The following is a 24,751-nucleotide window of genomic DNA, read 5'->3' as shown; positions in this document are numbered from 1 at the left end:
GGTTCCTCCAGAATCTCTCCATCTTTCCCCATCTCCTTCAGGAACTGGGTTGCACTCCCTCCCTCATCTCCAGGGGGTCCTCTGAGTTTGGTGTTTTGTGTGTGTTTATTAAAGAATCTTGAAGCAGCAAGGACAGCCCTTTCATAGAGATGCTGGATCAGTTTTGGGGGAAACAGTGCCCGGGGTTTTGACTCAGAACCTTGGCTCGAATCGTTTCGAAGCCCTGGCTGTGTGGGGGTACTCCCCGTGTGCTTTGGGCAGCGTTAGTCGTGATGAAAACAATGACAGTCATTGCTATGCAGGAACTGCTTTGATTCATCACTTGCCATTCTAAGCACTTTGCATGTGTCAGCTCATTTAATTTTCTCTACGAAGGGGATACTGTTTTTATCCCCATGGAGAGGTGAGGAAACCGAGGCAAAGTGAATCTAAGTGAGCTGCCCTGGGTTAGGTGGACACCATTGCCAGGATTTGATCCTAGGCTGCCTGCCCCAGAACTCATGTGCCCAGCCACTTCATAGACTGCCTTTGGCTCATCCAAGAAGGGCTTGGCACATGATTTATTAAGGTGGCAGAACAGGGATTTGAACCCAGGTCTGTGTGATGTTTCACCTCTGCCTGCGCTTCCTCCTGTTATTACCCCTCTGTGACTCCCGTTCTTTTCTCCACTGAATGGGCAGAACTGTGGACGGATAGAAATGGCAGGCTGCCGAGTTCTTGCTCTGGGCTCCGGGGCTGTTCGTGGCATGAGGGTTGAGTGAAGCTCTGGAGTCAGGCTGCTGGTGTTCAAATGCAGGCTTTCCCCCACTGGGACTGTAGGTGACCTTGGGCTGATCACTGACTTGCTCTGTGTCTCAGTTTCCCCATCTGTCCAATGGGCACAATGTAGCACCTGCGTCACAAGGATGTGGTGAAGCTTGGATGAGCCTGAGGTCAAAGCTGTTAGAACAGTGCCAGTCGCACTGGGTGTTTGGAATGCTGTATGGGTATTTTGGGGGATATGCAGCTCTTTGGAGCTCAAAGGACCCCCCCCACTCCCCTTGAAGAGGCTGAGTAGGCCTTGGGCCCACCTGCCAAGGGGAGGCACCTCAGGGGCAGGTGCCAGTCACTCCCATGATGGGTGTGTCAGCTGGGCAGTGGTCGGAAGAGAAGAGAGGGCCTGGGTGGGTGGGCAGAGGCCTGTGGGTGGGAGTTAGTCAGCAGCTCCTCAAAGGTGTCCCCGTGGCTGAGGACAGAGAGCTACAGAGACGTAGAGGGTCTGCCCAGAACTGACTGGGATGGGGTCTCTGAGGAACAGGGGTTGTGGGCAGAAAGCTCCCAGAACGCTTTCTGTGGTTCCGCTTTTTGGAGGGAGGAGACCAAAGTTTTTCTTCTCATTGGAGCTCCACTCGCCAAACAAGAAACTGTGGTTTTTTGTTGTCACTATTTTTTTCTGTTTTAAAAGATTCTGTACTCCTAGTCTCACACTAGGGAGAAATGCACGGGTGGTGGGGGAGGGGGCAGGTCTTTGATTCCACAGTCATTGAGGCAGAGGGATCTCCCCAGTGACTTGGGGGGATTTCCACGTGGTCTTCATATGAAAAGTAGGATGCTGAGAGGTATGTGTAACACAATTCTTTTGGAAAATAAACAATAACCATAATATACACATGTGTGTTATATGTATAAGGTGACAGCAGGTTGGAGAAAAGGATGGAAGGATGCGTATCTTAGGGAGAAAGGCAACCAGGAAGATAAGGAAGTAAAATCCTGTTTATAATACCCTTTTCATATAAAATTATACATATGTATATGAATATATATTTTAAGAAGCTGACAGGAAGAATTGTATTTTCAACATGGTTTTTAGATTAATGCAATAGCAATAGTGGTAACAATTTGCTAATATTTATATACTTGCAAGCCCTGCTTATAGTTCCTTATGCATTAACTCAAAAGTTGCAGGTATTCTTATGCTTCCTATTTTACAAATGAAACAGAGACACAGAGAGGCCGAGTCAGTTTCCCAGGGTCACACAGCCTGACAGAGCTGGCAGTTGGACCCAGGTAATGAGGCTGCCTGGCCCACATTCTTCACCACTATCCTGAATTGTGCCAACATGAGGCTGTGTTCATGAGCAAAGTTACCGGCCCTGTGAGACCTCCGGGCTGCCCAGGTGGGCAAGAATTAAGTCAAAAAGTCCACCTTATTTCAGTTTTCAGATGCCAGAGAGCCTGGGACAGGCCACCTTGTGTTGGACTCATCATCGTCAGGAAGTCAGTGAAAATCTTTTGATGATAAAAACCTGAGTGTCAGCAGGATTTAGATGGGTGACATTTTTTTTTAATGTATGGTAGACAGAGAGCTCTGTACAGGTAGAACCACGAAGATACGAGACTGCTTTTCTCTGTGTGCAGGTATGTATGGAGCATCTGCTGTATATCCTGGGCAGTGTTCTGGGCCACGAGAATGAAGTCATCAACAGGTCCTTGTCCTGATAAGAAGGACAGCCCCATGGGGATTCTGTGACTCATTCTTCAGACGAGCTTTCTGGAAGCCTACCTACTTTTATTCTGGTGTTTGTCCTGGTAGCAGTTTAACTGTCACTTTTAAGAAGAGGTGAATGGGGTTGGTGTCTCTGGCTTTTGAGACTTCAGGGCACCCCCTTCTTGGAGAGAAAGACACTCCTTTATCAGGTCAGAGAGCTGAAGACCTGTTGGGCTTGGGGCCACTCCGTTTGATAAAGAAACCCACATCCTATTTGCTTCACAGCCACTCTCCCTTAAAGCTCTTGCAAGAGTTAAGTGTTTGAAGCAGGCCATGCCTGGCTGCAGGAGAACCGGACCTCTCGGATGTTTGGGGCGTCTTTTCTTTTTTTCCAACAGACGCAGGTGTGCTGGCTGGAATACTGGAGGGAGGTGGGCGACAGGGCGGGCTGCCCCTCAAACCGGTGTGCTGTGTCCCACAGCATCATTCCCCAGACATGGGGCCAGGTCAGAGCTGATTCCTGCCCTGCATTTCGGAGATCTTGAACAGAAGCCAGGTGGGTCATTGGGTCTGAATCTCCTTGTTTTGCAGGTGACATGAGTTGCATCCCCAGAGGGGAGGTGAGCTGCAGTTAAGGGCAGTAGCCACTCAGTTTGTTAGAGTTCCATCCCCAGAGACCTGGGAAGAGCGCTTGGTGGCCCACATCCTTTTCCGGGGTTTGTGTTTTAGCCAGGATCAAAAATCCCTCTTTTTTTTTTTTTTTTTTTTAAGATGGAGTCTTGTACTGTTGCCCAGGCTGGAGTGCAGTGGCGTGATCTTGGCTCACTTCAACCTCTGCCTCCCGGGTTCAAGCTGTTCTCTTGCCTCATCCTCCCGAGTAGCTGGGACTACAGGCACGTGCCACCATGCCCGGCTAATTTTTGTATTTTTTAGTAGAGACAGGGTTTCACCATGTTGGCCAGGCTGGTATGGAACTCCTGACCTCAAGTGTTCTGCCCGCCTTGGCCTCCCAAAGTGCTGGGATTATGGGCGTGAGCCACTGTGCCCGGCCAGAAGTCCCCCTTGAAGAGGTTTCACAGGGGTCATTTGTGGCCCCAGCAGTTGGTCTGGAGTAAATCCCACTAGTCTCTAAGCCTTCAGCACTATTGACATACAGGGCTGGATCATTCTTTGCTGTTGGCGGGGGCGTGCTGTCCTGTGCATTGTAATGATGCTTAGCAGCATCCCTGGCCTCTACGTACCAGATGCCAGTAGGACCCCTCTTCCCCAGCTGTGACAACCACAGATGTCTCCAGATATTCCAAGTATCCATTAGAGGTGGTTGGGCGTGAAGAACAGCCTCCAGTTGAGAACCACTGGGCTAAAAGCTCCTTTGACTACCACCTGTGCTCTCAGACTGTATAGGGGCATTAGCATGCCTGCGTGGAAATACGTGAGATGTGTTTATGTAAGTAGCATAATATGGTTTGCCCTTTTCACCCAGCAGAGTGTCGGAGGCTCTCTCTCGTGCGGTTCATGGTTTAGAGCACAGACTCTTGAGCCACCTGGCCTGGGTTCAGTTCCTGGCTCTTCCCCTGTGTGACCCTGGGGATGTTGCTTTGCCTCTCTGAGCCCCGGTTTCCCCATCTGCAAAATGGGGATGACCCCAGACCTCCTAGGGTTACTCTAGGGAGCGAGTGCAGTGATTGTGTATAGGCTCACCCCTCCTTCTGGAGGAAGTCCCAAGGAAGAAGCAGAGCCCTCCAGCCTCCCAGCCCTGTGTGGATTTTTAAGCTTATTTTTATTTTCTTGGCTCCTTGAGGACCAGAAGGGTCTGTCTGCTCTTCTTTTGTCTTGTGGTTGGACACTCAATCTGTGTTTACCCGCCTGGTTCCTTCCCCAGGGTGGAACTGACAGACGATCCCTTGATTCTGGGCCAGGGGAGGCGAGGCTATTTCAGGCTGGTGGAACTGGGGCCGCTGAAAGCTGGTGCAGGCAGGTGGCCATCGGCCGTCAGGACCCAGGGTCTTATGCTTCCCCGCTTGCTGGGAGGGTGGGTGGCTTCTGTAAGGAGCATCTCTCAGGAAGAGTGAGGCCAGGGTCGGGGTGTGGGCAGTTGATGCTTTCATCCACTAATCGACTTATTCATTCAATAAATGGCTATTCAGTACCCACTGTGTGCCAGGCACTGTGCTAGGTGCTGGCATGTGGCTGGAACTAGACAAAGTCTCTGCCCTCAGGGAATCTGCAGACCTCACAAAAAGAAATCCCTTGAGAAAAGTACCAGAGTTGTCCTAATAAGGACACCCACTGAGGCCTTGCTGTGTTCCAGGTACTGTGCCACATGCTTCTTGAGCCCTTGCAACAACTCCCTGAGGTCAGTTTTGCAGATGGGGAAACTAAAGCTGGGAGAGGTTGAGTAACTTGGTCAAGTCCACACAGCTGGGGAGTGGATGCAGACAGAAGGAAATAAAATGAGGTTATGTTTGTGACAGGGATGGTCGCATCTACTTTAGATGGGATGGACAAGGAAGGCTTTTCTAGGGAGATGACATTTGACCAAGTCCTGAAGGAAGAGAAAGAGTCCCTGGTGGAAAGAGTGGAGAAAAGTGTGTTCCAGGCAGCGGGGGCAGCAGATGCAAAGGCTCTGAGGCAGGACTGTGCCAGGCTTGTTTGAGGAACAGTAAGAGGCCAGGGTGGCTGGAGGGGAGAGTAGGGGAGATGAGATTGGCATGTTACAGGGTCCAGGTTGCATGGGCCTCAGATGCATGGTGAGCAGTTTGGGTTTTATTCCTGGTGGTGTGAGGAGCCACCAGACTGCTTTCAGTTGGATATGGCATAGGTCATTTGGTGACGTGGAAACCAAGACTGTACAATGGTCTTACTGAGGTCTCAGAGGGGAATGGGTGTACCTTCCCCTCCCACAGCAGATCCTCTGCCTGCTTCCAGGCTGTTCTGTGACCTACGGCTGGTTTTGTCCTCTCCTTGGATGTCAGCTTTCCTGTGGGTACTGTGTCACCGAGTAACTAGGACAGGCTTCCTGGAGGAGGCCAGTGGAGCCAACCACACCCAGAGAGGAGTTTGGGCCCCCATCTGTGGCCAGAATGTGGATGAGATGTGAAGGCAGCTGCCTCTAGGCTGGGAGGGCTGTTGATGCGAGATGAACCTCTGCTTCCTGAGACAGAGGAAGGTGCCCCTTGTTTTCTGTTCAGGAAACTCATTTGCATAATTAAAAACTGTTTGGCGGGATCGGTACTCCACCCTCCGGGCATAGGCATCATAACAGCACTTCATCATCTGTTAGCTCTCACCTCTGCCCTGTGGGGGAGGGATTTTTCAGGCCCACTTCTTGGGTGAGGAAAACAGCTGCAGAGAGGGGAAGTGGCGTACCTGAGGACACACAGCCGGGAATGGCCAGGACCATTGCAGTTGACTGTTTTGATCTCTCCCTGGCCTCCCACATTCTGTTCTTCTTACGCAGTCAGAGGGATCCAGTGAGACCCTGATCAGTTACATCTCACTCAGAGTAAAAGCAGCCCTTAGTCTGGCCTGGAATGTCGCACAAGACTTGCCTCTCTTGGCTCTCCCAGCTCTTCTTTCATTACTCCTTTTCCCCCCATACAGTTTTAAAAACTGAGATATGATTCACACATCATAAACCTCACCCTTTCAAAGCGTACGATTCAGTGATTGTGAGTTTATTCACCAAGTTGCGCAGTCATCCCCACTATCCAATCCCAGAATCTTCTGGGTAGCTCTTACCCCCACGTCCACTTCCTCCAAGTGCATTTGCCTTTTCTCAAATGCACCAAGCATGCACCTGCCTCAGGGCCCTCACACCTGTGCTGTCTGGAATGTGCTCCCCTCCACCCCCCAGAGTCCCTGTGGCTCAACCCTCCCCCTCCTTCAGGCCTTTGCTGAAAATCCTGTTCTTCACTGGGACTTTTCTGACACCGCACATCCCCATCTCACCCTTTCTTCCTTTTCTTGCATTGCTTTTTTCCTGCTAGCTAACACACTAGACATTTTACTTATTTATGGCTTATCGTCTGCCTCCCTCACCAGCGTGTCATGTCACGGGCATGCCAAGAGGATAGAGATTTTGATGTCAGCACCAACAACAATGCCTGCCACATAGTAGATGCTCATTAAATATTTTTTGAATGAAAAAATTGCTTCTATACGTGCCTATGTTTTGTTACATGATGTGATTGTTTTGAATTATGTAACTGCTAAGCATTTTTGTGCAGACTTCTGGAGACTAAGATGGCCTGGTGTCTTTTGACCATGTGGGTATGTGTGAGCTGGAGGATTTGGCACAGGAGAATTTTTTACTGTGTGGCATTGTGCTCAAGTGCCAGGGGCCTAGCCAGATTGTCTGGGTCTGAATCTTATCTCTGCCCCTCAGCAGCTGTGTGACCCTGGGCAAGAAACTTTCCCTCTCTGAACCTTGGTTTCCTCATCTATAAAATATATTGAGACACTTGGCTCACTGCCTGGCGTCTTATTAGGCCCCAGTAATTAGTAGACGTTATTTTTAAGCATTCTGTTTTAGAATCTTAGTATTTCCCTACTTTTTGCACAGGGACAGTTACAGCATCTCATCTTGAGCACACTGCCTGAGATCCTTCCTGGGACGAAATAAGTAACTGAATTTATTTTGACCAAGTGGTCCCTTGCCCTGGACACTGGTCTCTGCACTCTGAAGGCAGTTGGGAGTAACTGGGATGGCCGTAAGTTGGAGCTAGAAGATGCTGTTCACTCTCTTCTCCAAACAACCCATCCGAAGATTGAAAAAACAGATTGCTAGGCCGGGCGCGGTGGCTCAAGCCTGTAATCCCAGCACTTTGGGAGGCTGAGATGGGCGGATCACGAGGTCAGGAGATCGAGACCATCCTGGCTAACACGGTGAAACCCCGTCTCTATTAAAAATACAAAAACCAGCTGGGCGAGGTGGTGGGCGCCTGTAGTCTCAGCTACTCGGGAGGCTGAGGCAGGAGAATGGCGTAAACCCGGGAGGCGGAGCTTGCAGTGAGCTGAGATCCGGCCACTGCACTCCAGTCCCGGCGACAGAGCAAGACTCCGCCTCAAAAAAAAAAAAAAAAAGAAAAAAAGAAAAACAGATTGGTGTCTCAAAAACACACGACGCTACCTTCCATTCCCCTGCTGTGAAATCCCTCCATGAAGCTGGAAGGGCACAGAACATACTGCTACCCACTTTTTGGGTGAGGCTGTTACACATCCTGTGTCATTTACAGCCTTGCAGTTTTGCAGATGAGGAAACTGAGGCCCAGAGAGGGTGAGGTCACTTGCCTGGGATCACACAGAGATGGCATATTAGTTATCTGTTGCTGCCGAACAAGTTACCACACATTTAGTGGCTTAAAATAACACCTGTTAGTTACCTCGAAGTTTCTGTGGGCCAGAAGTCTGGGTGCAGTGTAACTGGGTTTTCTGCTCAAGGTCTCATGAGGCTGCCATCAGGGTGTTGACCCGGGCTGTGATCTCATCTGATGCTTGGAGCGAGGAGGGGGTTGGGGCATGGGAGGCATCTGCATGGGGTTGTTGGCAGAATTTAGTTCCATGTATTATGGAGCCAGGGTCACCATTTTTTGCAGGTTATTGGCTGGTGATCACCCTCACTTCCTAGAGGTGCCCTTGAGTCTTAGGGGTGTGGTCCTCCCACAACATAGCCACATCATGGCCAGCAGGTGAATCACTTGCTTTGAATCATCTCTTCCTTTAGGAAGGGGCTAGAAGTGTGCTTGTACTCTTCTCCCTGCTTTATCTCCCCTAGGCGTCTTTTAAGGCTTTACCTGATTAGGTCAGGCCCGCTCAGTCAGCTGATTTTGGACCCTAATTATATCTGCAAAATCCCTTCGCCTCTTCCTTTACCAAACAGTCAACACTAACAGTCCCACTTACATGAAATGGGAAAGGATCCTCCAGGACGTGGACACAGGGGACAGTAATCCTGGGGCCATCTCAGGGTTCCACACACCAGTGATGGTCAGTGGTGGGTTTGAACTCAGGATTGTTCTACTCCAAAGCCCGTATTCGTGACCACTGTGCTTTACTTTATTTACTCCTTCTCTGGCCCTGCCCAGAGTGACCCCTGAGTAAGGTGAACTGATTGGCTGTTGGCCTCATTCTGGCTCATTCTGAGTGAGGCAGGGCAGGTGGGCTGTATTCTGGGGTATGGTTTCCTCTTTGGTAAGACCTGCTCTCTCCAACACAGTACACAGACCCCCACCATCTCTCTTTTTTCTTTTTCTTGTTTTCTTTTTTTTGAGACAGAGTCTTACTCTGTTGCCAAGGCTGGAGTGCAATGGTGCAATCTTGGCTCACTGCAACCTCTGCCTCCCAGGTTCAAGCCATTCTCCTGCCTCAGCCTCCCGAGTAGCTGGGATTGCAGGCGCATGCCAACATGTCTGGCTAATTTCTGTAATTTTAGTAGAGACAGTGTTTTGCCACATTGGCCAGGCTGGTCTCAAATCCCTGACTTCAGGTGATCTTGTCCACTCGGCCGACTCCCAAAGTGCTGAGATTATAGGCATAAGCCACTGTGCCCGGCCGCCCCTTGAAATGATTTGCCAATTGGGTTGGCAAATCTCTTGAAATGATTTGCATCTCTTGAAATGATTTGCCAATTGGGTTGTTGAGGTTGAAGCCAGAGCATCTACCCCAGCCTGGTACCCCCTTTACCTAGGAGTGCGGGCTTAGACCTGGCCATGAGACAGATGCCTAACTGCTTTCTCCCAGGGGACTTTTGCGCCAGATGTTATCTGCGCTGTTTACTCTGAGGGTGGGGTGGGGAGTGAGGAAGCCATCTGATTGCATTGATCTCCACATTTTAGGGCTTTTCCAGATAACTCATTGTTTAGTGATTTCCAATTTAATTCTCTTGTGCTCAGAGAATATATTCTGTGGGTTTTCAGTCCTTTGAAATTGATTGAGACTTGGTTTATGACCCAGCAGGTAGTCTACCTTAGGGACCATTTCATGTACATTTGAAAAGAATGTGTCTTCTGCTATTTTGGGGTGCAGTGTTCTACACATGTCATTTGGATCAAGGTAGTTGGTAGTGTTGTTCGGATCTATATATCCTTACTGATGCTTGGTCTCCTTGTTCTGGTAGTTATTGAGAGAAGGCTCTGGAAGTCTCCATCTGTGACTGTAGATTTATGTTTTTCTCCTTTGAGTTCTGTCAGTTATTACTTTTTGCATTTTAAAGTTCTGTTGCTGGAAATACGTGTTTATGATCATGTCTTCCTGGCGAATTGACCCTTTTATCATTATGAAATACTCCTTTTTATCTCTGATAATGCTCCTTATCTTGAAGGCTATTTTGTCTGATATTGCTATGGCCATGTCACCTTTCTTCTGCTTACCGTTTTCCATTTTTTTCCTTTCTGCCTCTGTGTCTTTATATTCCAAGTGCATCTCTTACAGACATCATATAGTTAGTTCGGTCTTGCTTTTCTAAATCCATTCTGACAGTCCCAGCCTTTTAATTAGACGGTTTAGCTTATGTATATTTAATGTAATTACTGACAGGGTTGGGTTTAGCTCCAACACCCTGCCATTTCATTCTGGTTTGTTTGCTGGAGACATGAACAAGCACAAGGAGTCCTCTTCCTCCCCCATCCTCGCTCTGCTGGAGGTGGAACATGGAGGTTAATCGAATCCCAGCTCCTTATGATGGCTTAGAAGGTATCATGTGATCCAACTTCGGCTCACTGTGTAGACCTTGTCTCCCCGCCTAGTTCGTTCTGTCCTGCCCCGACCAGATTTTTTTCTGCTCTTGCACTATATTCAGCTGGTTCTAGCCTCTAAGCCTTTTCCTTTGCTGTTCCTATTACCTGGAGCTCTTGGAACCCTGATTTGTACCAAGGGCCCCCCTTTCTCTTTCAGCTCTCAGCTCAAGTGCCACCTCCTCAGAGAGCCTTCTAGTCCCTTTCTCTACACCACTGCACTGATTTTCTTCTTGACCCGTCACTGCCTGGAATTATCTTGTTGATTTATTTTTTTAGTATCTCTCTCCCATTAGAATATAAGTCGCATGAGGTCACAGCCCTTTTCTGCTGTGTTCATGGCCAAGTCCCTGACGATTTTAATGGGGACTTTGTTAGCATTTGTGGAAGAAATGAATGCATGAGCAAAATGGGCTGAATGGGGCCCACTCTGTGGCAGAGGCCTTCCTGGCCATGACTCTGTCTTGGGAGCGTGAACCCCCGTGTGGGGGCAGCCGCAGCCTGGGCTCCTTGGCCTCCTGCCCTTACCACACCGGGGAGGGCAGAGGGATTGGAAAGTTTTATTTGCCACGTCAGGGAGCTCTGGGTGGTCTCAGCCACCAGCCAGTGGCCCACCAGGATGTTGATTGGGTGGTTTTAAAGATTTATTTCCCCTTAAACACAAAGGTAGTAAATACAGTGGAGGTGTGAGTGTCAAAAGCACATTCCCTTATGTCTAGTCAGCTACAGGCGCTCTTATGGAACTCAGTATGGTAAAATGATATTTTGTGTATATACCTGGCTGCATATATTATTCATTTCTACATACATATGGTGCTCTAGGCACAAAACCAAACATGTTGTATTTCTGGGCAATTTAATACTTTTTTTGGAGTTAAATTTTTGGTAACTTTTTATTTGATCACTCCTCCTCTCCCTTTCTTTTCCCCTCTCCCCCTCATATACACATGCATTATTACTATTTTGATCCATTTGAGAGTAATTGCAGACAGGATGCCCCTACAAACTTTAGCATGCATCACTTAGGAAGACAGACATTCTCTTGTGTAACAACAGTGCCTTGAACAAAATCAGGGAAGTCAACGTTTATACTAAATGATACAATGCACAGTCTATATTCAGATTTCACCAGTTTCTCCCCAAGTGTTCCCCATACCCATCTCCTCATCCATCCCCACCACCAGTCCAGGATCTAGTCCTGGATCACGCGTTGTATTTGGCAGTCCAGCTCTGGTGATTTTGATTGTCCTTGGTAGAAAGTCTCCACTGAGATGTGCTCATGCTTGTCCCAGATCCAAGCTCTGTGACCAGCTCTGTGACCTCGGGAAGCTGATTCTTGGACATCAGTTTCTTCAGCTATAAAATGGGGAAATCTCTGTTTCTACCTCATAGACTTGTTCCCATGTTCCAACACATTGTATTAAGCAGCTACTGTGTGCCTGGCCCAGATGCTGGGATACAGCAGGATGCAGGGCAGGCTGGCATCTGGGCCCTTGGGGGTGGAGTAGAGTAGGTGAGTGCTGGGTGTGGAGCCGGCTCCCTGGGATGCCTGCCATGTCTGGCTGTGTTCACAGTTACTGCGCTCATTTTAGAAAATTTGGGAAATAAAGATGAGTAAAAAATCTTACCCTTCCAAATAGCTGTTTCACCTTTGGGTGTATTTCCTCTTTGTTCCTTGCATTTGGTTTGAGCCTGGTACATGACAGCAGATACTGCTTGTGCGTGCTTCCTTGTGTCACTGCTATAAACGCTTTCCATCAGCAAGCCTTTGATGGCTTCGGAATGAAATGTGGGGGCTGTATGATGGCCACTGTCCAGTTCAAATCCTGACTGCCTACCTGCTGTGTGGTGAGTGGCCAGCTGCTCCATCTGTGTGTGCTTCAGTTTCCTCATCTCCTAAAATAGCGCTCCCATCTTAGATTGATGGGGAAATTAGGTGAATTAGGACCTGCAAAGCTATCAGAACAATGCGAGGTACATAGTAAGCGTTCCATATGTATTAGCTATACTTATAAGAATTATTATACTAATACATAATTTAATAATAGCATTCTAGTAAAATTATTATTACTTACCCATTCCTCTTGTATTGGGGCATTTAGGTAGTTTGCAGTTTTTCACAATGACAGTCCATGTGCATCTTTGTTGATTGCTGCCGGTTCTTTTGTCAGTTTAGTAACTGAGGGCTGAAGAAACCTGGTTTTAGGACCCTTTGGTCCTTTCTGGCCCAAAGAAATTATTGGCACTAGAATCCTGGAAACAGGCTGTTAGAGCTGGAAGACACCAAGACATCATCTCATCCAGTCATCTCACTTTTCAGAAAGGGGACATTGAGGCACAGAGCTGTTCAGTCACTTGGCCTGGGGTTCCCAAGTGAGTTTGTGGTTGAGATGGAACTGAAGCCCAGGTTTTCTGACTCCTATCCCATGATAGTCTGCTTTTATCCAACAGCTGAGACTCCTTGGGGGACAGGGAGGGAGGTTTAAGTTGTATCCAAATGAGTTGGATGAATCTTTTGTCCCAGGGGATTCCCTTATCTCTGGGAAACTTCGCTTTCAGATTCTTTGACTTCAGTGATCAGTAGTGTGAGGGGTGTGTGTGTATCCAGGTCTGGTCAGTAGTCTGATAGACACGTGTGTGTGTGTGTGTGTGTATCCGACTCTGGTCAGAAGTCATTGATTGCACCCTTGCTGTGGGCCAGGCCTTGTACAAGCTACTGAGGCCACAGATGTGATGAAAGCAGAACCCGTCACTTTACTTATGATCAGAACCACTGGTTCAAAACCCAGGGGTCCTAAGGCCAGGTTAGGCCCATACGTGGGTTTTGTCAGCCTGCACAGGATTGTTTTAAAATTTTTTGTTTAGGCTGGGTACGGTGGCTCAGGTCTGTAATCCCAGCACTTTGGGAAGCCAAGGTGGGTGGATCACCTGAGGTCAGGAGTTCGTGACCAGCCTGGCAAACACGGTGAAATCTCATGTTTAATAAAAAACTAAAAATTGTTATTTAGCTGCCAACAATGAAAAATGAAGACATTTCATACAAAAATCTATTATTTCTGGCTTCTTAGTAATCAGAGATGTGTCACTTGCACTTTTCCAGGCAACGTTTGGTTTGGCTGGACCTGAAGAGCAGCTGCCCCTTCTGCAGGGCACAGGGCTTCAGTCTTCATTTAGCCACACTCTCCACCCCTCCATAGCATGTTCCTAACACTGAGACCAAACATTGGTTGCTATTTATTATGGCACTTGCCCTATTGGTTTTCAATTTTTTTCTTTTTTTTTTTTTTTTTTAGGGGTCTGACTCTGTTGTCCAGGTTGGAGTGCAGTGGTGCAATCTTGGCTCACTGCAGCCTCCGGCCTCCTGGGTTCAAGTGTTTCTCCTCCTTCAGCCTCCTGAGTAGCTGGGACTACAGGTGTGCACCACCACGCCTGGCTAATTTTTGTATTTTAGTAGAGACGGGGTTTTGCCATGTTGGCTGGGCTGGTCGCGAACTCTTGACCTCAGGTGATCCATCCACTTCGGCCTCCCAAAGTACTGGGATTACAAGAGTGAACACCACCGCCCCTGCCTTTTTTTTTTTTTTTTTTTTTTGATTGAGGTGAGATCTTACCTTGCTGCCCAGGCTGGAGTGCAGTGGTATGATCATAGCTCACTACAGTCTCCAACCCCTGGGCTCACGTGACCTTCCCACCTCAGCCTCCTGAGTAACTGTAACTACAATTGTGTGTCACCATGCCCAGCTAATTTAAAAAAAGGTTTTGTTGAGAGATGGGGTCTCACTATGTTGCCCAGGCTGGTCTCAAACTCCTGGGCTTAAGTGATCCTCCTGCCTCAGCCCCCCAAAGTATTGGAATTACAGGCATGAGCCACTGTGCTAGGCCTGGTTTTTAATTTTTTTTAATTGTAGAGTTAAGAGGACAGAGGAATGTTTCTTCTAACTCTTGCATATATCAGATGGAAAACTGAAAGACCAAGAGAATTACATGTTTTAAGGCAAGTGGAGGGTAGCAGGTTTCTCTTTGGAAGAGAGGTGTGTGTTTACTAGACAAAGACACTCTCCTCTGTTAAAAGGATACAATAGTCATTGCTTTTACTAAGGAGACACACACAGCATCCCCTGTCACCTGCCCAGCTCCTATAGGGGTTTTAAGTTGGAGACTTGTTTTTCAGTTTGTGGGTGGTCCTTCTTGTTCTTTGAGGTGAAAAGGGGAGAAGGTGGGTCTCTCTTAGAGGGTGCGATTCTGTTACCCAGACTTCCACTTCCTGTGGCCTGTGGGCAATGGCTCCCTTCTCTTTTCTGCAACATCAGCTATTAAACAGGAGGTTCCCACATGGTCCGTCCTACTTCCTGCACTCATGCCCCTTTGGGAGACCCTGGGAGGAAGTAGTGGGTTCCTCCAGGGGCGTTAGAGGGTCCCTGCCTGGGCCTCTTCTTGGGTTGCAGGACCCTGATACCATCCCGCTCAGGCTTGGTGTCTTCCGGCTGTTGGACAGCCTGTTGGTGGCCTCTCCCCTGGGCTCGTTTGTCCCTCCTCTTGAAGATTTTGAAATAACAAGAACAATAATAAAGACAATGGCGTTGCTGCCGCTGCTGAGATCGGCAAGAGCCGGCTGGTTGTCAGGATCCTTTGGTTGCAAGTGACAGAAAACCCATCTCAAACCACCTTCAGTAAGAACGGGAATTTCTTTGTTTCCCTGGGGTGGCTGCCTCCTGGGTGAGGGACCTAGCTCTGCCACATGGTAGTCAGGGGAGGAGTGGTTCCCAGAAGGAAGCCCCCGGAGTGTTGGGGCCGGAAGACAGGGAGGGATGCCAGGTGGGAGCACCTCTTCTCCCCTCTGCTGGTGCCTCGATCCCAGATTGGAAGGCTTTGCCTTCCCCCAAGTCTTGGGTTCCCTCCCAGGGGAGCCCTGTTGGCCCATGGCCTGCTTGCAGTGGCTCTTGGCCTTTCCACGTCTGACCTCAGAATCCTTGCTCCTATCCTACCTACCTCCTTGGGAGGCCTTCCTTGACTATTCCAGCTCTCCCTGTGGATGTCATTATAACACTGGTGCCCACATGTGTGAGGAACTGTGCCCAGTGGACACTTTCCAAGCACCACAGCCCCCCAGGAACCTGGTGGGGAAGGTGTTCCTGCGTTGCCTGTTCATTGTGTTGATGCGGAAATAGAGGCTCCGAAAGGTTCCCTGACCTGCCCAGAGTCACACAGCATCCTTCTCTCTTATTGAAGACTCAGCTGTGTGCATTCTGTCTTCTCTGAATCCTGGCTCTGCCTCTTCTAGGGGTGTCACATCAGGAAAAGGACTTTGCCTCTGTCTTTATGGGGAGAGAATTCCAAGCATGGGAAATAGCAAGTGCCCTGAGGCAGGAGCCTGTTTCAGGATGCACAGGGAGGCCGGAGTGGCCAGGGGCAGAGCAATAGGAGATCAAGTGGTAGCAGTAGGAGTAGGGAGGCTGGTGGGCAGATCGCCTTGAGGGCCATTATAGGGGCTTTGCTTTCTATGCTGAGTGAGGTGGTCGCCCTTGGAGTGTTTCAGCAGAGGAGGGGCAGATCTGACTCCGTTTTCGCAGGATCCCTCTGGCTACTTGTGGGGAGTAGATGATAGGAGATGGGATGGAGGCTGAGGAGGAGGCTGCCACAGCAGCCTGGGCAGGAGAGCCTGTTCTGCAGGTGGCTAGATGGCAGTCGGCCGCCCCTGCTTTGTGCTCCTGTGCTGCTCACGAGCTGTGTGACCTCGAGTCCTGGCTGCTTTTCTTGGAGCCTCTGTTTTCTCATCTGCACAGTGGTGTTAACGATGTGACCTCGCTGATGGGGCTGTGGGGATGAACTGTGTGAGCTGATAAATGTAAAGTGCTCCCGGAGCGCCTGGCACAGCCCAAGCTCTCAGCAAATGTTTGCGGAGTGCGCCAGTGAGGGGATGGCAGGGAATTTGGGGCCACTCCAGCTCTGCCCACGGTGCCTGTGCCTGAGGTCAGCCCCGGAGCAGGAAGCACCCCGTTGTTCCCCAACTCTGCCCTCCCCATCCCCACACACAGAGCTTTGAATGAACAGGATCCAGAATGTTCCAGCAACAGTGCCCCCCTCCCCTTTCCTACTGACAAAGCCATCTTTGTTACGCCCGGGTGTGAAATCCATTTCAGAAATGAGGATGGTGCAGGCACAGGGGTTGGCTTGCAAGGATGGGGAGGAGCTTGGGAAGAAGGTGTCCCCATCTTGCTCAGGGCCCCCTAGGTGGACAGCCTGCTCCCCCACACCCCTCTAGCCTCATTTGGGTCCAGAATGCTCTGGAATTGGCAGTGTTTTTTGGAACCGTGTGGAGCTGCATTTCTGCTGAGAAACCGTGTCAGTCAACATCACCTTCCATCCCTTACCATCGTCACACGTACACAAGAGGCATAATGCCCAGCGCTGGCATGGCTGCAGGCAAGCGAGCAGTCCCAGAGGACGCTGGTGGGAGTGTTCATGATGGCTGCCTTGGGGGAAAAGTACGTTGGCAATGTCTTTAAAAATAAAAACCCACGATACCCTTTGATTCCGTTCCTTTAGGAACTTCTCCTATAGAAACAAGAAAAAAAAAGTAGGTAAAGATGTTAGTTACAAAGATATTTATTCCAGTTTTGTTTCAATAGCAAAATAAATTGGCAACCCTATGAGTGGCGATTAACAGGGAAGTCTCACTAGGATGGTTGTTGAGCCACATGTTGGGGTATCAGACAGCTGTTGGAGAGAATGAGGTTGGTCTCTATGGATGTGAGGGGCTGTACGTGCTGTACCTTTAAGAAAGGCTAAGTTGCTGAGTAAAATGTAGAGCGGGACCCCAATTTTGTAGGGAAAGAAACACAAAAAAGGCTCTGTCAGTGGGTATTTATGAGCGTGGAGAAAGATACTGCAGGATGCACACCAGATGTTAGCCTTGGTAGCCTCAGGCTGAGAATGGGGAGGAGTGTAGAGAAAGATTTTTCACTTTATCTTTGTATACTTTTTTTGCATTGCTACATGAGTTCTAATTAACACACTATTTTTTGAATTAATATAGACTAACAATAATTTAAAAAAGACAGTTCCCTGCCAGTTGTCTTTTCCCTCATGTCAGCATGGCTCACTTCCATCTTCAGCCATGCTCTGTTGAGATGTTGCCTCGTTTAAGAGGCCTTCCCTGACTGTTCCATGAATGAATGGATATTGAATTCCTTTGAGCTGTCCCTATACCTCCTCTGAGAAGCCATTCCTGCTACTCTCATGCATCTCTGACTTCCTTTTCCCCAGCCCCAGCCCTCCATACTGGCACTGAGCCCTCTCCACCTTCTGCTTGCTGTTGGAGCTGCTTGGGGGCCACCTTGACCTTGGTATCCCTGATGCTGAGCCCAGTGCCTGGCACACAGTCAGTGCTCATTAAATGCTTGTTGCTTCCTTGTCAGGGAACTTACCAATCTGAAAGCCCGAAGTCTGAGAGGCCCTGGTATATTATCTTTCAATCCCGGCTCCTCCTCTTACTGTTACTGGGAGTGTGATCTGGGGCAAGTCATTTAACATGTTTGAACCTTAGTTTTGCCCTCAATAAAGTGGGAGTAATAGTAATCCCTTCCTTCTAGGATCATTGTACATCTGAAATGAACCATGGTGTGCAAAAGACGTTTCATTTGGTACCTGGCACATAATAAATGCTTAATTAATGCTAGCTGTTGTTAATAATAATGAACCAAGCCTGGAGTTTAGAACACACAAACAAAAACGACCATTTAGAGACACCTACTGTGGGCCAGACTTGTATGTAATATTGGGTCACATAAACCCTCCCGTAGGCCTTTGAGAATCAGGATAGCAGGTGTCTGAGCAAATTGTGAAACCAGGTCCCTTAAGTTCAAATCCAGGCCCTAGATTTGATGAACGGACAAATATTTTTGTCCTCCTGGAGCTGACGTTCTGGTGGGCGTAGAACAGTGGTTCTCAAACAAGGGCAGTTTGCCCCTCCCCCAAAGGGGACATATGGCAATGTCTGGAGATATTTTTGATTGTCACAACTGGGGCGGAAGAATGGACTCTTACCTGCTACTGTCATGTAGGGAGAAGTCCTGGTCTAGAGCAGTGTCTGGCACATCCTGAGAGCTCAGCGCATGTTCACTGCTTTGATGACAGTGATGACGGAAGTGTTTCTGTATTTGCCACCTGTGTTACAGGTGAGGACATCGAAGCTTGGAGAGGCGTCACAGCTGGTTCTAAGTCTCATTGTCATTTGGCACTGGAGCTGGGATTTGAACCTGGGTCTTGATCCCCGAGGCTGAGCCCTGTGGCCGAGGTGGGAGAAGGATGCCCCATCCCTGGTGTCTCTCTCAAGAGTTGGTGGCTGCTGGAGGGCACAGAGGGGTGAGGTGGGATTCTGGGCTTGGGACTGGCCTGTAAGTCCAGGAAGAAGGGAGTCCCCGGTGCTGAGGGGACCCTGGAGACCCAGCCCTGTGTGTGGTGCTGGCTGCCCCTCTTGGCTCCCTAGCTCGCTGCCAGCTCTTGTTGTCTGCCAGTCACTGCAACACTTTGGGCCAAGACATGTTCTCAGCCCCTCCCCATGTGTCAGGTCTTTGGCAGCCGCAGAAGGCAAGGTGGAGGGGGGTCTCTCTGTTTCTGCTCCTGAAGAGCTGCACTTGGCAGAGAGCACATGGTGTCTGCAGCCTGGCCTTGGCCGGGTGGCTCAGCCAGCTGAGTTAGCCTGGATCACCTTGCACCCGCCTGCCCTTCTCTGACTGCGCCTCAGTTTCTTATCTGGGTGACGGGGTGGGGTGAGGAATGCTCATTCCTGCCCTACGTACCTCTTTGGAGCAGGCTAGATGGTGGATGTGAAACTCCATTGTCCACAGCAAGCTGTTCTAGAACAAGAAACTGATGTTCTGTTGCTGTTTATCACCCTTTCTTCTCCCTGGCACATAGCCAGGAGGCTGGTGGGCACTGGCAGCCCGGTGGTAAGGCGATGGGGACCATTTCTTCCCTCTCTTCCTCTGTGACTTCATTATCATTCTGTGGTTGAGCTCATCTTGCTCACTCAATCATTTAAAATGCCCTCTCTTTAATAACATTTCTCACATTTATATTCCTTGCCCTGACCTCTATCCTGACCTCTAGATCATGGCCTGACATCTCCATGAGGGCATTCAGCAGGCATCACAAACTTGCTGTCTCCTCCCCGCCACTCCTCTTGCAGCCCCCTCCTTCTAGTCACTCTGGCACCTCCTTGGGTCATCTCGACGCCACTCTTCCTCTTACGTCCCACATCCAACCCATCAGGAAATCCTGTCCGCTCCAACTTGGACAAGCAGCCAGGATCTGGCCACTTCTCACCTCCCATGGGTAGCCCCGGGTCTCAGCCACCATGGCCTTCTGCTGGGACTCTTGCAGTCGCCTCCTCCCTGGTCCCATGCTTCCACCCTTGCCCCGATGGTTGGTTCTCCACATGTACCCTGCATAAGTCAGGTCACATTCCTCCTATCTGAGCCCCCGCTAGCTCCCACCTCACTCAGAGGAAATCCTAAGGCCCTGTAGTCTGTGGTCTTCTGACTCCATCGTCAAATACGCCCAGCAGACTCTTGCCTCAGGGCCTTTGCACATGCTGTCTTGTTGGTCGGGCACATTCTCCAGGTATTCATGTGCTCATGACCTCTTCAGGTCTCCGGCCTCTCCCTCTCAGCCTAGCCTTCCCTGGCCTCTCATCGAAAGTTACCCTTCCTCCCATGCTCCCCCTGTCTCTGCCTCTTCTCCATGGCACTTGTATTTGATTCACTCCTCTGCTTATTGCCTGTTCTTCCCTTTCTAGAATTTAAGCTTCCAGAGGGCAGGGGGTTTTGTCTCTCTTGTTCCCTGTTGTGTTCCAACACCTAGAACAGTGCCTGGCACATAATGGGTGCTCTGTAGATATTTGTGGAGTGAAAGAAGGATGAGCTATCCAGTCATTGTTGCATATTCCCTGAAGATTATATTATATCCCAGGCCTTCTTCTGGGCGTCAGAAATGCAGGTGACTCAAACAATGGTGTGTCCTCAAGGGCTCCAGTGCAGGGGAGAAAATGGGCACGTAAGTGAAACATTACAGGGTGATAGGTGCTGTGACAGATATATCACTCAGGACTGTTTGGGTTGTAAGTGACAGAAACCCTAACTTGAAGAGTCTGAAGCAAACAGACAAACAAAAAAAGACTGTCTGGGCTTACTTGACTCCGGAGTAATGGCCTCAGGCACAGTTGGATCCAGGTGCTCCCTGGCCTGACCCTGAGGTCATGGACCCACCCATGAACCGAGTATCACCCACGGAGAGGGCCCCAGAGCTCTGATTGTCCACGCCTGGGTCACAGGTTCGTCAGTGTAGGTGGGGTGAGATGCCGGCTACTCCACAACCACATGTACCCAGAGCAGGACTCAGAGCATGACTTCCAGGAGATCAGACCTCGGGAAGCCGCAGAAGGGGTGATGCCATGTGGATCACAAGCTGTTTTTGGGGTGTGGGCCTGTGTGTTGCAGGTGGTGGGGAGGTGGAATTGGGGAGCTGCCGGTCTTGGTGACAGGTGGCCCTCCCTTTCCCTATACACACCTCTTTTGCCCCCTTACCCCACTCCTTAAAAATACTCCTGGCTCTCCCTCTGTTCCCCTTCCATTTATCACAGAGGGGCTCCAGATGGCACGGCTCTCGGGGAGTCTGCCACTCAAATCTGTTGGGTTTGTCTCCCCGTTCTCCCCCCCCACCCTCATATGCTGGCTCTGAGCTTCTTGAATCCTATTTTGGGTCTGAGGGAGGAAGGATGCTTGGGGTCCCTGGATGGGCCTCGATGGTCTGGCCTGTGCTGCTGAGAAGCCACGTTTTGCATGAGATTGGCCTCGTGGGCCTGCCATGAGCCTTTTGGTTCCCAGGGATGCCCTGAACCAGCCATGCCTGCTATTACCTACTTATCTGGGGGTTTGAACCAGGATATCGCAAATCTGACTATACCTCTGAACTACCCTTGGATCTAGTTCCAATGCAGATTTTGGATCAGCAGGTCTGGAGTGGGGCCTGAGATGCTGCGTTTCTAAGCAAGCTCCCAGGAGATGAGATGCTGATGCCGTTGGTCCAGGGAGCACGCTGGGTGGTGGGGAGGCTGGTCGTGTCAGGCATGCTTAGAGCTCCAGGCACCTTCTCAGGAAAGCCCCCCTTGGCTTGCCCACTCCTCACTCCCCAGCTTGGGCCAGAGCCCCTGTTACAAGCTCGCAAAATGGCCTGGCTTCTCTCAGAGCCCTTGTTGCAAATGGAATGTGGGATTCCCACACCGTGTCAGGCATGCTTAGAGCTCCAGGAATCTTGTTTTCTGCTGTCTTCATGCTGTCAGCAGATACTGACTAAGGTCCTACTGTGTGCCAAGCGTGGGGGAAACAGCAGTGATCAAAACAGACACAATCCCTGCTGTCATATCTCTGACGTTTGGGTCGGGGGAGATGAATAATGAACAAATAACAAATGAGAAAAATCTTGCAAGTGACAGGTACTATGCAGACAGTAACGCAGAGATATGAATTAGAGTCGGGGGGTGTTTTGGATCTGATGATCAGGGAAGGCCTGCCTGTCTGATGAGGTGGCCTTTGAGCTCTGACCTGGATGCTGAGAAGACAGCCATGGGAATTAAGGCAGGAAGAGTAGCCTGTGCAAAGGCCCCAAGGCAGGGATGAGCTTGGCCAGTTTCAGGATCATTAAGGAGGCTGGTGTGTCTGGGTAGAGTGAGTGAGGGGCGAATGGGTGGGAGAAGAGGTCTGAGCACCATGTAGGGGCTGCCTTGGGCAGGGTCTTGGAGGCCACGGCAAGAGGTTGGGCTTTTATTGTAAGAGATAGAGAAGCTGCAGGAGCTTAGGCCAGACAGTGACAGTGAATGACTTACCTTTTAAAAGAACCCCTCTGGCTACTGTGAAGAAAGTAGATGGGGTTGGGGTTGGGGGGAGGTGGTGGGGGGGAGTGGGCTTAGTTTGTTTTCTGCTGCTTATAACAGAACACCTGAAGCTGGTAATTTACAAAGAAGAAAGATTGATTTAGCTCACAGTTGCACAGGCTGGGAAGTTCAAGGGCATGGCCATGGTGTCTGATGAGGGCCTTCCCACTGCATCATGGCACGCCAGAGAAGGTCAAGGAGAAAGCAGACATGAGTGAAGAGACAAAACCCGAGGGGCATCCCGGCTTTTTAACAACCCACTCTCGGGGAACTAATCCAGACTTCCCAGAATGAGAGCTTACCACTGTGAGGACGGCACCAGCCCATTCATGAGGGGTCCACCTCCATGACTCAGACACCTCCCACTCGACCCCGTCTCTCAACACCCCCTCACTGGGGACCAGATTTCAACATGAGTTTTGGTGGGGACAAATAAGCCATAGCTAAACCATAGCAGGGGACAAAGCTAAGTGGGGAGACTAGTGAGGAGGTGACTGCAACAGCCCTGGGGAGAGACGCGGGTGGCCTGGCCCAGGGTGGTGGTGGGAGGAGAGGAGTGGCCGGATGCAGGATGCAGGCTGGTTTCTCAACAAAAAGTCTGTTTCCACGGAGGTGAAACTGTGCCTTGGCGCTTACCTACTGAAGGATGGTGCTCTGGCCAGAAGGGACTCCATTACAGGATGGTTTTGGGAGGCTCCTTGGGTGTCTCCGCGTGGTAGGGCTGGGCTTGCTTCAAGATGACTTAGGGCAGGCAGGTGTGTGGGTGTCAGGCCTGGTGTGGTCTCATTTTCTCAGCAAGAGGGAGAGCCCGGCTGGCCAACTTCTCAGAATTAGACCTTCAAGTGTCGCCGGTGCCTGAGGCATGGAGAGTTGCGGAAAGAGGAGATGTTCCTTGGTGCTTACCCCGCTTCCTTGGTTTCCACAAAAGACCATGTTGCCTGTGATGGCGTAGATGCTAATGCCAGCGTGAATACTGCTGCTAGTAGCTGGTTTTTCACACAAGCTAGACCATGTCTTAAGCTCTTCAGTTGCACAGTCCTGTGGGATACTCACTGCCACCTGTGAGGGAAGGATTCTTGTCCCCATTTTATCCTGGTGACAGGCAGGAACTCTCCAAAGATTACCCAGCTAGTAGCTGGCAGATTTTAAGCTAATATATTTTTAGAAATCCCGTAATTATTTGCATCCACAGGCTGAGTGCAGTGGCCCACACCTGTGATCCCTGCATCGAGGCAGGAGGATTGCTTGAGGTTAAGAGTTCAAGACCAGCCTGGGCAACACAGTGAGATCCTGTCACTAAAAAAAAAAAAAAAAAAAAAAAATTAGATATTTGCATCCAGAGTGGTTTGATCATGCGTCATGTATGTTAAAGGCATTGGTCTCATTATAAAGGCCCGTGTTCAGTATGTACCATGGTTCTTGGGGCCTTGTTTTAGCCCTGCCCGAGAGCCTCAGAACACGGACAGCTGGCTGCTCTTGCCATCTGAGAGGCTGTGCTCCCTTTTACGCTGTGTAGGTAAGTTCTGCAGCTTATGAGGAAACTGGTCCTCAGTTTCCTCGTCTGTGACATGAGGGAGGGAAAGAGGGAACAAAAACCCCTACCTCACAGGACAACTGTGTGGTGAGGCTTTGGGGTTTGCATGGAGCCGGGCACACATTGTAAGTGCTCAGGGATTGTGGACTGCTGTCACTGTTATTATTATCATCTTTATTTCACTGATAAGTCGAGTGGTAAATAGAGTGACCAGGTGCCCCGGTTTGCTTAGGACTGTCCTGGTTTTAAAACTAAAAGTCCTACATCTCAGGAAACCCCTCAGACTTCAGTAAACTGGGGCTGTTGGTTGTCCTGCTGATAACGGGCTTATCAATAAATCCAGGCCCTGAATGTCAGCTCAGCCTGCATTTGAATTAGCCCTGCCACTTCCCAGTGGTGTGACGATGAGCAGGCTACTTAGGCTCTCTGTGCCTCAGTTTCCCACTTGTAAAACGTGGGGTAATTATAGTACCTACCTTAAAGGTTGTTGTGAAGTTTGAATGAGTATAAAGCTTGGTGAAATAGCTTTATTCAAATTGTCCAGAGTCCTACATGGACGGGAGAGAAGCTTAGACTGTTTTGAAGCCCCTCGGGCTCTCCCCTCCCCCACAGCTGGCCCACAAGTCAGGCTGGCTCCATCCTCTACCACATCAAAGCCCCCCAGGTCCCCCTTTATGGCAGGGGTCTGCTGGCCCATGATGCAGAGGCAGATTAGAGTGAGATCCTATCTGGATGGGTGGAGGTGCCCAGCCGGGGAGAGGCGCTGGTGGCCACTGATAAGCCCGGCCCTTGTGCCCACAGCCCCTGCCCCCTCACCCAGGAGAACACTGCTCTCTTCTTGGGTTTCAGCCCAGCTGGCCCCTCTCTGGCCCTGTTGTGGGGGGACAGAAGCCTGCTTGCCTGCAGGACAACCTCTCTGTACCCCATTTTCTACCTATCTAAAATGGGGCTGGAAAACCCTCACCCATGGGGTGCACAGGAGGCCGAGGGCCCTTCAGTCTTGGGCTGTATTATTAACAAAATGCGTGTAGGATAAGACTGGGGCCCCGGAGGGTGGCTTTTAAGTATTTTTAAGTATTTAACTT

At 49.9% G+C, this 24,751-nt stretch overlaps 1 protein-coding gene across 2 annotated transcripts in view; it reads left to right on the top strand.

The window, feature by feature from the left end:
* PREX1 (phosphatidylinositol-3,4,5-trisphosphate dependent Rac exchange factor 1) overlaps positions 1-24,751 on the top strand; it is a 204,436-nt gene that overhangs the window by 3,672 nt on the left and 176,013 nt on the right. Inside the window, exon 1 of one of the 2 annotated variants that reach the window (XM_023197326.2) lies at positions 2,968-3,023. The exons of the other annotated variant lie outside the window; for it this stretch is intronic. The gene's annotated coding sequence lies outside the window, so the exon portion shown is untranslated. Of the gene's footprint in view, positions 1-2,967; positions 3,024-24,751 lie in introns of those variants that run through there. 2 annotated transcript variants of the gene reach the window in all.

Source organism: Piliocolobus tephrosceles, chromosome 20 (genome assembly GCF_002776525.5).
Source record: "Piliocolobus tephrosceles isolate RC106 chromosome 20, ASM277652v3, whole genome shotgun sequence".
In the NCBI taxonomy this organism is placed as follows: domain Eukaryota; kingdom Metazoa; phylum Chordata; class Mammalia; order Primates; family Cercopithecidae; genus Piliocolobus; species Piliocolobus tephrosceles.
This window is presented reverse-complemented; position numbering and strand designations above follow the sequence as displayed.